Source organism: Triticum dicoccoides, chromosome 3A (genome assembly GCF_002162155.2).
Source record: "Triticum dicoccoides isolate Atlit2015 ecotype Zavitan chromosome 3A, WEW_v2.0, whole genome shotgun sequence".
Taxonomy (NCBI): Eukaryota; Viridiplantae; Streptophyta; class Magnoliopsida; order Poales; family Poaceae; genus Triticum; species Triticum dicoccoides.
In genome coordinates, this window is record NC_041384.1 from 710,493,322 (window position 1) to 710,503,520 (window position 10,199).

Consider the following 10,199-nt stretch of genomic DNA (forward strand, 5'->3'; position numbering starts at 1 on the left):
CTGTTCCTTCTAACCCGTGACAACGGCCACCGCTTTAATGGCACGATGGCCCACAATATTTTCTATATCATGTAGAGTGTGAATACTTGTTAGAATACAAGTTACAACGCAGATCCATATGTGATTGAATGGCTAAGATATCAGGTGCAGGTGAGCCTGAGCTCAGAAACGAATTTTCGATAGAAGACACTCTAGTACCGAAGGTGGAGATACTTTCTCCAGACCGGCGAAACGTCTCAGCGCCCAAGCCAGATGCATCACGGACGAGACCTCCGGGCCACTGTTCCCAGTCTACTACTCGCCGCTGTTGCTGTTCTTAGCGTACTCGCCGACCTTGACCTTATATATGGAGCCCTCCGACATATACGGGTGACGCGGACATTTTGCTTCCAGATGTGTCTCATTCCTATCATGCATATCCACAGCTCGTGTCTATCATTATATCTCCCTCTTGCTCTCGAGTCTTCAGTCTCTGAACCACTCTTGTTAGTTTCTTGCTAGCGGGCAAATTGACTAAACTCCCTCCTGGGTACGTTGGCTAGTCGTGAAGGCAAGAGCATTTTTTCTCACACTACACTATCTACTATTTGTACCCTCACTATATCTATCTACACCGAGAATGCAATAACCTCTACCGTTTCCCTCGCTATAATGATTTATTTTTGGTGGTGAACCCTCGCTAAAATGATTGATATTAACTGCGCTAGCTGCTAGCCTCATTAACGCAGGACTTCTGGAAGAGGTTATATAGTTGTTGGTAGAAGTACCAGCTACCAACAACCCAAATTAAAATTACATATACTTGTGGTAAAAAGTAGATTCCAAATCTCAAAACCCATGCACTGCAATCATTATGAAAAATATTCCTGAGAGAGAAGGAGAAAGAGAGCAAGGTTTTCGATTCCAAATGAAAATATTCTCATGGGGCATCAATGGGGAAAATAATCCTATGCGACCTGGGTCGCACGCAGCGATGGTGAGACCCTCTCCACATGTTGACACATGGAGAAACCGAATCTCAAAGCACGTTGCCTAATTATCCTCTGTTTCAACTAACAAATCGTGAACCCTAACCTCGAGCAGCCTTACCAAACCCCTCGCTCGCCGCCGTAGCCGCCATCGCCCCCGCCGACTCCGCCCCATCGCCTCAGGTGCTCTATCCGGCATTCCTCGGCGCCCCGGCAGCTCACCTTGAGGCGCAACTCCTCTACTCTTTTCTCCAGCTCGCTCGCCGCGGCCATGGCCGCCGCCCCCGCCGCTCTCGACCGCGTACATCGGTGCCCCTGCAGCTTGTCCTTGAGGTGCAGCTCCTCTGCTCGTTGCGTAGCTTCCCACCGGCGCTCTGTCCACGGCAAACCTCGATTTTGACCTGCTCCCTGCATCTTCACATGGGGCTCGACTGACATGAGTGTGCAAAAGAAGACAGACCCAACAATGACTGCAAAGGATACTTTTTGCCAGTGAAGTGAGCTGCTGATACCTGTGCAAACTACAAATTTTCTTCAGAGGTTCAGCATGGCGGCAAAGGAAGACAAGAACCATTTGCCAAGGAAGAATTTTTGTAGTTTGTAAAAAATTATGTAGTTTGCACATCTTCCTAGTGATTTGAGCTAGTGATTCGACAACAACAGAATCACACTACAAACTGCACATCGTTGTTATCACAAGATGGACAACAATAAATATACACTGCAAAATTCGCAAGGAGCTTCAAATATCCGGAGCTTTAATTCACAGTGTACACCAAATTCATTTATACAATAAAAAAGCTTCACAATGTCCCTCAACTATGCTATCTTGACTTGTGGAGAAAATTCAGAAGAAAAAAAAATCATCAACCATCCTAAGCTACTTGACTTGCATTCCTGATTGTTCGGTCTCGTTGAGTGAAACAAATCTCACAGACATTTCTACAAAAGCACTGAATCTTGATCGACAGAGGCACGCAGAACAACAGATTCAAATTTAGTTCTTCTATCTTCCTTTTGCCATCCTGCTGATCCACCTTTATGGAAAGGGAAATTGGTGGGCACGTCAAGGTATATACAGTAAGTGTGAATTAATATCATATCTGTTAGTACCAGAAATATCTCAAATCTTGACATCCATCTGTGCATCAATTCATCTACCTCCGTCTCTTATAAAAGTAGAGATGCAAAATTTGAATGTTGGGACTGCTGGATCTCAGTGTTCAACTATATTATGCATCTTTTTCTGTCAATTCAGGATTTTTGGTGAAGTAGTTAGGTATATGACATTCCTTACGCTATTTTAGGAATCGACGAATGTAATATGGATAAAATGTAGTAGAATCAACTTTCAGCCCATGTCTAAGACCTGAAATTGCATAAACAAGACCCACAATTATTATTATTATTCGCATAAAGGAGGACATCAATTTAAGTTTGAGTTAATTATTTAATTTCATTTGATCCAACATTAAATCAACAAATTAAGAGCACATGCTCAGCTCGCATGAGCTGGATCTCCTGCACACACCCTTTAAGATTAGGCACATGCTCACCCTTATCTACTTCTTTAGCCTCCTGTGACCAAGGACTAGAAGCGGGCTACGGCTATAACATTGGTAGGCCTTATATAGCATTCATGTCACCAACCATAGTAAACTCATATAGTAGTTCATCAATATTTCGGAGTGGGTATTCACCATTTATTGTATGGGCATTTAAATGCCTATAGTCCACTACCATTCGCAAGGTTTGGTATTTTTCTAGACTAGCAAAATTCGAGAAGAGTCTGATCATGCCTTGCTGGAGTAAATATCTGGGCTTGCAGAAATGATTTGGTCTTTAACAGAATATCATGTATACATTTTTTGCAGGTCATATTCCGAACTACGGCACTGATCCGTTCGTGGTCGCTACTCACCCAGACGGAGGCCAGGGAGCATTTGGTTACTGGATCTTTCCGCTGGGAGATGGTAGGTCGGGATATCTTCAACCGGTTTGGATGGCGGTCATGTAATAGGATAGGTACTTAGTTTCCCTATCTAGTTTGAGCCGGCCGGTTGTGGCATCTTGTCCTGGCTAGTTGGTGTTTCTAGCCTTTATTTGGCTCTGTGTGAGCTTTCTGTACCTTTTTTTCTACTTTTGAAGACCTTTGGAACCATGTTGGTACTTCTTTATTTGGTTAATAACATGGCCGTATGCATCGTTCTGATGCAGAGGCCGGGGAATCCCCCTTTTCGAAAAAAAAGCTTCAGTCTCACTCTTTCCATGTGGAGCAACCCTATAAGGCCTGATATTGATAGGTTGGGCACTAGGAATTAGTGGAATGGAATGTTCATGGTGGTGTATTTGTGGTAAATTGGATACTCTCCTATCGACCGCGACCGCGCCTCCCCCCTTCCCCGCGAGCCCTCCCCCTCTCTCCACCTCCTCCCTGCCGCCGTCGCCGGCGCCCGCCGCGGGCCTGGCCCGGGCGACGTTGGCGGCGGCGGCCCCTGGCCCTTACCCGTCTAGGGTTTCTCCGGCGCGGGACGGAGCGCTCCGGGCGGTGTCTTCAGGCGGCGGCGGTCCTGTGCGGCGGCGGGGTTTCCTGTGCGGCGGCGGGGGCGAGCTCTGGGCGGCGACGGCGCCGTTGGCGGCGGGGCTGCGTGGCGCCCGCTCGGCCCAGATCTGGGCCCTTCGGGCCCCATCTGGGCCGGGGCGGGCCGGCGCCTGGCATGGCGTTGGCGTGGCCATCAGGAAGCGGTGGCGAGCGGCGATGATCGGCGGGGGCTGGTGGCGTCGACGCCAGCCTGCTGCAGCATGGCCGGCGGGGCTTAGCGGGCCCATTTTCGGGCCTGGCCGGGCCAGGGGTGGCCTGGTATGCTCTGCTGCCGTGTCCGGACGGCTACCGCGATGGTGCCGGAGGCGCGAGCCTCCCGCACGACGGCGGTGGAGGTGGTTCCCTCCCGCTCGGCCTCGGTGATGCTGCTCCCGTCGCTTGGATCTTCTCTCCGGTCTTCTTGTCCTCGTGGTGGTGCTCGCAGCGAGACGACGTTGGTGGCGGCGCAACTGTGATGGCGCATGGTTGGGCGGTGGTTTGGCTGGTCGGCTCCGATTGGCCGGTGGGGTTTGGCGTGCGGGAGAAATCCTTGCCGGTTCGTCCGGCTCCGATGCGGTGACACCGGCAGGTGCCACTATCCCTTCTTGAAGGGTGTCGGGAGTAGCTATCCCCCACCTCCCTCCGCGTACTGGGGGAAACCCAAGGACTTGTCCGGGCAGCAGCGTCGTCGGCGTCGCATCCCTTCTTGGAGGTGCTGCTTAGTTCGCGGTAGATCGGAGCCTCGGGCTGTGGTGGTTTGTATCCGGAGGGTGCAGCGGTCGTGGGTCTGCCGCGCTTTGTCGAGCTGCCGTTGTTGACATTTATTTCTTTTTCTTTTTCTTTGGGCTTGATGTGCTGCTCGCCCGAGCATTGCAATATGTATCATGGTGGTTTGCTTTGAAATACAAAGCGGGGGAAACCCTTTTTCGGTATTTGTGGTAAATTTTTAGGTTCAGAGGAAACGGTGGAAATTTTGAGCAGTCGGTTCCGGTTGGAGTTCAATTTATTAAGCCTGCAACATTGTAGCAATGGAAACACCTGTAAACACACATTCAGAAGGAAAAAAGAAACGCCCTGTAATGTGAGAACTTCATTGTTCTTATGGAACAGTGCTATAGGGTTGTGTTCTTCCAGCCAGTCGATGACTTGATGCCAATAACGTGAAGTGAGAGAATACAAATATCTCTGCGAAATGCGTGGTCTAAACACTTCCAACTGCAGGTATAGCAAGTTGTATTTGTACTGGAGAGTAGTTCCCCTGCCACCTTAACTGTCGTCATATTGGTGAGTTGCACTCGTGATAAGATAGGCAAGAGCTAGCACACTATCAAGGAATGGGTGCTCGCTGAACCGACCAGGAAAATAGATCAGGGACATGCCATGTTCCCTCTAGTCGTATGGTGGGAAGGAAAGTTTCACGGGCCGTTTCAATTATCCCTATGGTCACCCTGCCAATCAATGGCACGCTAAAATGTTGGATGACGAAACGGCCGCCGTCGCTTTGCCAAATAATTGGCTGCATAATAAACTGGAAGGATGGGCGGGACTGCTAGTACCAACACTCGACAGGCCCACTCTTTGCGTCAAGAGTAAGGGTGCTTGGATATAAGGGCCTATTTTTAGTCTGACTAAAAATAGTCTTTTTTAGAGGCTAAAGTTCCAAGCACCCCTGACTAAAGAGAGGCTAGGACTAGTCTTGAGGCTAAAATCTTTTAGTCATGGGAAACCTACTAAAATATGTATTAGCTCTCTCTCTCCTCATTTAATTTCTCTCCTTAGTTCTGGATTGGAGGGTTTGGAGGATAATAAATGCTCAATAACTAAATTTTAGTCTCTTTAGTATTTGGATCCAAGCATGGATGAGACTAGCAAGTTTTAGTCCCACTACTTTTAGTCATGGGACTAAAACGTATCCAAGCATGCTCTAAGGGTGGTGCATTCTTGGCCCGCTTCCAGTGCGAGTCAGCGCTGTAGTTCTGGTTGACCAGGGTCACTTAAGAGTGTTGACACGCTCCCCTCCATAAGGATGGCCCGCCGTGTCTAGTGATCAAAGGCGGCACGCGAGGTCTCAATATCGCGAACCGGTAGGATACCGGATTTGTTCTTGGATGCCTCACATTCTCAATGGGATGTACTTGCTCGTGCGCGCGCGCATCTAACTCCTTATAGTTGCTCTCTTTCTCTCTCCCCCCACACACATTGCATTACCTTGGACATATACGCTAAAGGGTTTCCCCTCGCTTTATATTATAAAACATCAAACCGGTACATCCAACTCACTGGGGCTGCAGCACTACCAAGCCCAAAAGGAATAAACAAGAGAAAGAAAAGAGAAACAAATGCCGACACCAACAGATCAACTAAGCGACGAAGACCGGCAACCACTGCACCCCGCAAAGAAGTACCACCGCGTTCCTAGCATTCCGAAGCGTCCCGTACTAAGCAACACCTTCAAGAAGGAATGCGACGGCGCCGCCATTGTTGCCGAACGGGTCCTAGGGTTTCCCCCAGTACTCGTTTAGACGATTTGAACACTTTTCAGGCACATAATCTGCCGGGACAACACCACCAGGGCCTATTTTTCTGCCGGGGCCCCTTATTTGGGCCTAGCACGGGAGACACCCAAAAGGTTCGCGGCCCAACCCCTCTTCCCCAAATCCCTCCTCTAAATCGACCCACCCACTCGTGCCCCCTCCAAACCCTACTTCCTCAAATCCCTAACCCTAACCCGCCGCCGCCGCCCACTCCATCGCCGTCCCTCCCAAACCCTACTTCTGGCCGGCACGTTCTCCCCTTCCCTGTGCGCCGCCGCCCTACTTCTCTTCCTCCTCTAAGTCGTTGTTTCCATGGAAGCGGTCCGGCCTGTTCATTGCAGGATCTAGCAGTCTGGCCGCATGGTGGTCGGTGCTGCCGGATCTGGCGGTCTGGCCGCACTGGGGGTCGATTGTTGCTGCATTTGGCTGCTCCGGGCCTCATCAACGACGCCCAGGTTGTTCGCCTCCCCATCGCCACTTCCCCATCATCATCTCATCTGCCTCCCCCAGATCTACTGAGAGGGTAAGCCCGAGAGTAGCCGCCTGTCTCCTGAGGAGTTCACTCCCAACGCCACTGCCTTCGGAACACGGTCCTCTTCTTCATGGCATCGAGTTCAAGCAGGTCAACTGCGAGCTGCATCGATTCCTCTTCTTCGTGGGGTCTGCACCTTCTCAGAGTGCAGTCCTGCAGCACCTGCCAATGTGGAGGACGGATGGCGGGGTCCTGGTAGAGCTGCTCTACGTCGGCCCTGTCGAGCTCAACCACTAATTTTTCAACCACGCGTTGCACCATCACTTCCTCTACACTCACTACCAGTAAGCACCACAACGCCTCTATCATCCTCGAGCTCGTCACATGTATGTATGGATCAAGATGCTATCAACTGTTTGTTTCCCTGTATGTTTGTTCAGAGTTCAACAAGGACACTCACAGTCACAACGCACCAATTAAATCTTTTGTACCAAATAACCATTATTGTAAAAGAACTCTCAAGTGATTTTCTTTTATAATCTTCTCTAGTATCCTGATAGCATAATGGAACTTGTACCTTTAATTAACCAATATACACCGCAGCACACATGGTTTATGCCTTGAGCATTAGTTTGGTTATGCGTACATTTTGTGAAGGTTTGTTGCTCCTACTTGTGAAGCCATATAGTTGAGTTTGTCCGTATCAGCTATAATAATAGAAAAAGTATATGGTCGTATTCAGGTGTAAGAGATAGCTCCTATTTCAGGTCTAAGAGTCAGTTTATAAAACAAAACAAGAAAAGGCTCGGGTATACTAGGTGATATGGAAGATTCTTAGAATGTAGGCCATGTTTCGTTAAAAAAAAGAAGGTCATGTTACTGACGATTCGCTTTTATTTCTAATCCATCTATCAAAGATAAAGATTGTGAGCAAGATCACCGCCCAAATATGAACAGTTTAGAATCTTCAAACTTATGCAAAGTTCTTCTCCTAAAAAATCTTGAGAATTGGAATTTTTCATCAGCTATTTCGATTATGTTTTCTTATTTCTCATGTCTTAATTATTCTATTGGTTGATTATCAAAGTTATTAGTTGATGAAAACTCCAGTAATTACTCCTTGTAATTTTGCATATGAAAAGAACACTATTAGTTCAGTGATTCTATTCTATATACGTTCCTCCAGCTAGAACTTATTTTTTTAGCTCAGAACCATACAGAAGTGGTAGCATTGAATGTAGGGCCTGTTTGGATACAATGGCTGTGCAAGCAATGAAAGTGGATTGGTTTGATGAATTGATGATAAATTGCGCTGGCATTTGTTAATTCTTCGGGTGTAGGATTTTTTTGACTATTAGGATTTCATTTATATTTGTTCCAATGTGGGTTAAAACTCCTTACTGTTTCAGTAAACCGCATGTTTCAGTAAATTGCGCTGGAGCTCTAGGGCTTATGGTGGTTCTGCCTAGAAACTGTAACAAACAATCTTGTTCCTAAAATTTAAACATAACTAAATCTAGGCACTTCTCAAAAGCCTCTCAGTGTTAATATATATTATTACACCTTATATTGTAGTTAAACTGTATCCTGCTTGGAGTAGTACACCTTATATTGTTAGTATATATTATTACTCAATGGTTTTGAATATTAAAGCTATACATTTCTCATATTACACTCTAAATGAACTTCTACTAAACCTGATAAAAGAGAACACTACAACAACCACTTAAAAAATAGTCATAGCTACACAAGCATGTAATAATATGTACTTACTGGTATATTCTACAAAGGAATATAATTCAAGCTACTTGCCATTGTTTTATTTTTGCAGATGGAGGTGGATTATAATGTTGTGGCGATAATAACACCAACCTTACAGCCATATCGTTTACGAATAACTCTGACAAGGTAATGTAAGTTCCTTCTACTGTTGATATTTGTACAGACTTTGCACACTATATTTGGATGAGAGGTAATATAAATTTGCTACTGTCAATATGATAAGAAAAGGACATGTTCTGTACTAAAGTAGAGATGTTACTAGTTGCTCTATGTTTCAGAACATATTCAGATGTTGTATGTGGCCATGCGGTTGTTGTATGTGATTGTTGTAACATCTTCCTGATATTTGTATAGACTTTGCACACTATTTTGATGAGAAGTAAGATAAGCTTGTTACATGTTAAGATGATAAAAAATGGACTTGTTCTCTACTATAGTAGAGATTACTCTAGAGATGTTACTGGTTGCTCTATATTTCAGAACATATGCATCTGTTGCATGTGATTGTTGTAACTTCTTCCTTCAGTTCTGAGTGCATCTTTTGTATGTAACATCTTCTGATTTTTTGCAGGTTTCCCAAAGGTACACAAGTTCACTAAGGTTTGGAGGATCTTCAAGCTGCTGGAGATTTAGAAGATCTTCAAGCTCCTCGAGATTTGGAAGACCTACAATTAAGTTGGAGTGATAATGTCGTATGTATTGTTTGTGAACCCAAAGACTTGCTCTGCTCATTTTGGTTGTGTGGCACACATCTAGAAACATATGTACATCTCCTCTTGTGGCACTACTTTATTTTGGTTGTGGCAAACATAAATGTACTTTTGTGGCTCAGCCTCCATATATATGGGTGTTTTGTTTATTGAATGAAGTTTAAGATTTTCATGAGGCATGTGTGTTACTTTGATTGAATGCATGTATAAATTGTGTGCTATGTCCAGATTGCCTAGACATATAACTGATGGATATTACATAATACGGATGCCTAGAATTTTTTTCTAGCCAAATCAATTTGCTGGCATAATATCTGCCGGGTAAATGTGCTTGTGCAGGCAGTTGGACTGCCGGTAATTGTAGTTTCACTTGCCCTGACTAATCTGCCGGGAGAAAATTGACTGCCGACAAATGCATGGGCCAGGGCAGAAAAACTGCCGGGAAAAGTTTATCTGCTGGGACAAGTAATCTCCGGCAGCCGTTCTCGTGGCAGTTCTATCTGCCAGGAGAACCACAGTCCCGGCAGTTTATATGCCCTTTAAAGGGCCTTCTTCCGGCAGTTTTTGTGTCCTTGCATCAGTGTTGTGGTGTAGTGGCGCTGACGTGGCGGCAAAGTCAACTACGTTCATTTTGACCATTGAGCTGTCCGTTATGACAGGTGGGCCCACACATCATTCTTCTTCTTCCTCTCTCTATCTCGCTGCCGAAGCTAGTCGCTGCCGTTCGTCTCGCCGCTGTGGCCGCGGCCCTACGGCTGCTCTCCTGCTCCTAGGCGCCGCCGCTACCGCCGTTGTCCCCGCTGTTGCCCTCTGCTTCCCGCGCCGGCGAGCCCCTGGCCTCCCCTGCCTGCTGCCGCGGAGCTCCTGCCCCGCGCCCCCTGCTGGCTTGCTGCCGTTACGGCTTGCCGGCCCGGCCACCGCAAACTGCTCGCGCTGCCCGCCGGCCTGCATGCCCCGCCGCAGCCCCGCTGTTGCTTGGCTCCCGCCTCTGCCACCGCCATGCGAACCCTCCTCGACCCGCACTCACGACTCACCCCGCCTCCTCCTCCCAGTGTCGCACCACCCCCTGCAACCCAGACACGGCCGCGCTCGGCGGTCGGCCAGGCCCGCATCTACCATCGAGCAGTAGCTCGCGACACCGACAGCCGGCTC

At 47.4% G+C, this 10,199-nt stretch overlaps 1 long non-coding RNA gene across 1 annotated transcript; it reads left to right on the forward strand.

Moving 5' to 3' along the window:
• Positions 1–6,267: 6,267 nt before the first annotated feature.
• LOC119273405 lies at positions 6,268–9,217 on the forward strand. The gene is made up of 3 exons (XR_005134847.1): positions 6,268–6,899; positions 8,387–8,463; positions 8,909–9,217. It is a non-coding gene; the product is annotated as an uncharacterized LOC119273405 (long non-coding RNA).
• The last annotated feature ends 982 nt before the right edge of the window (positions 9,218–10,199 follow it).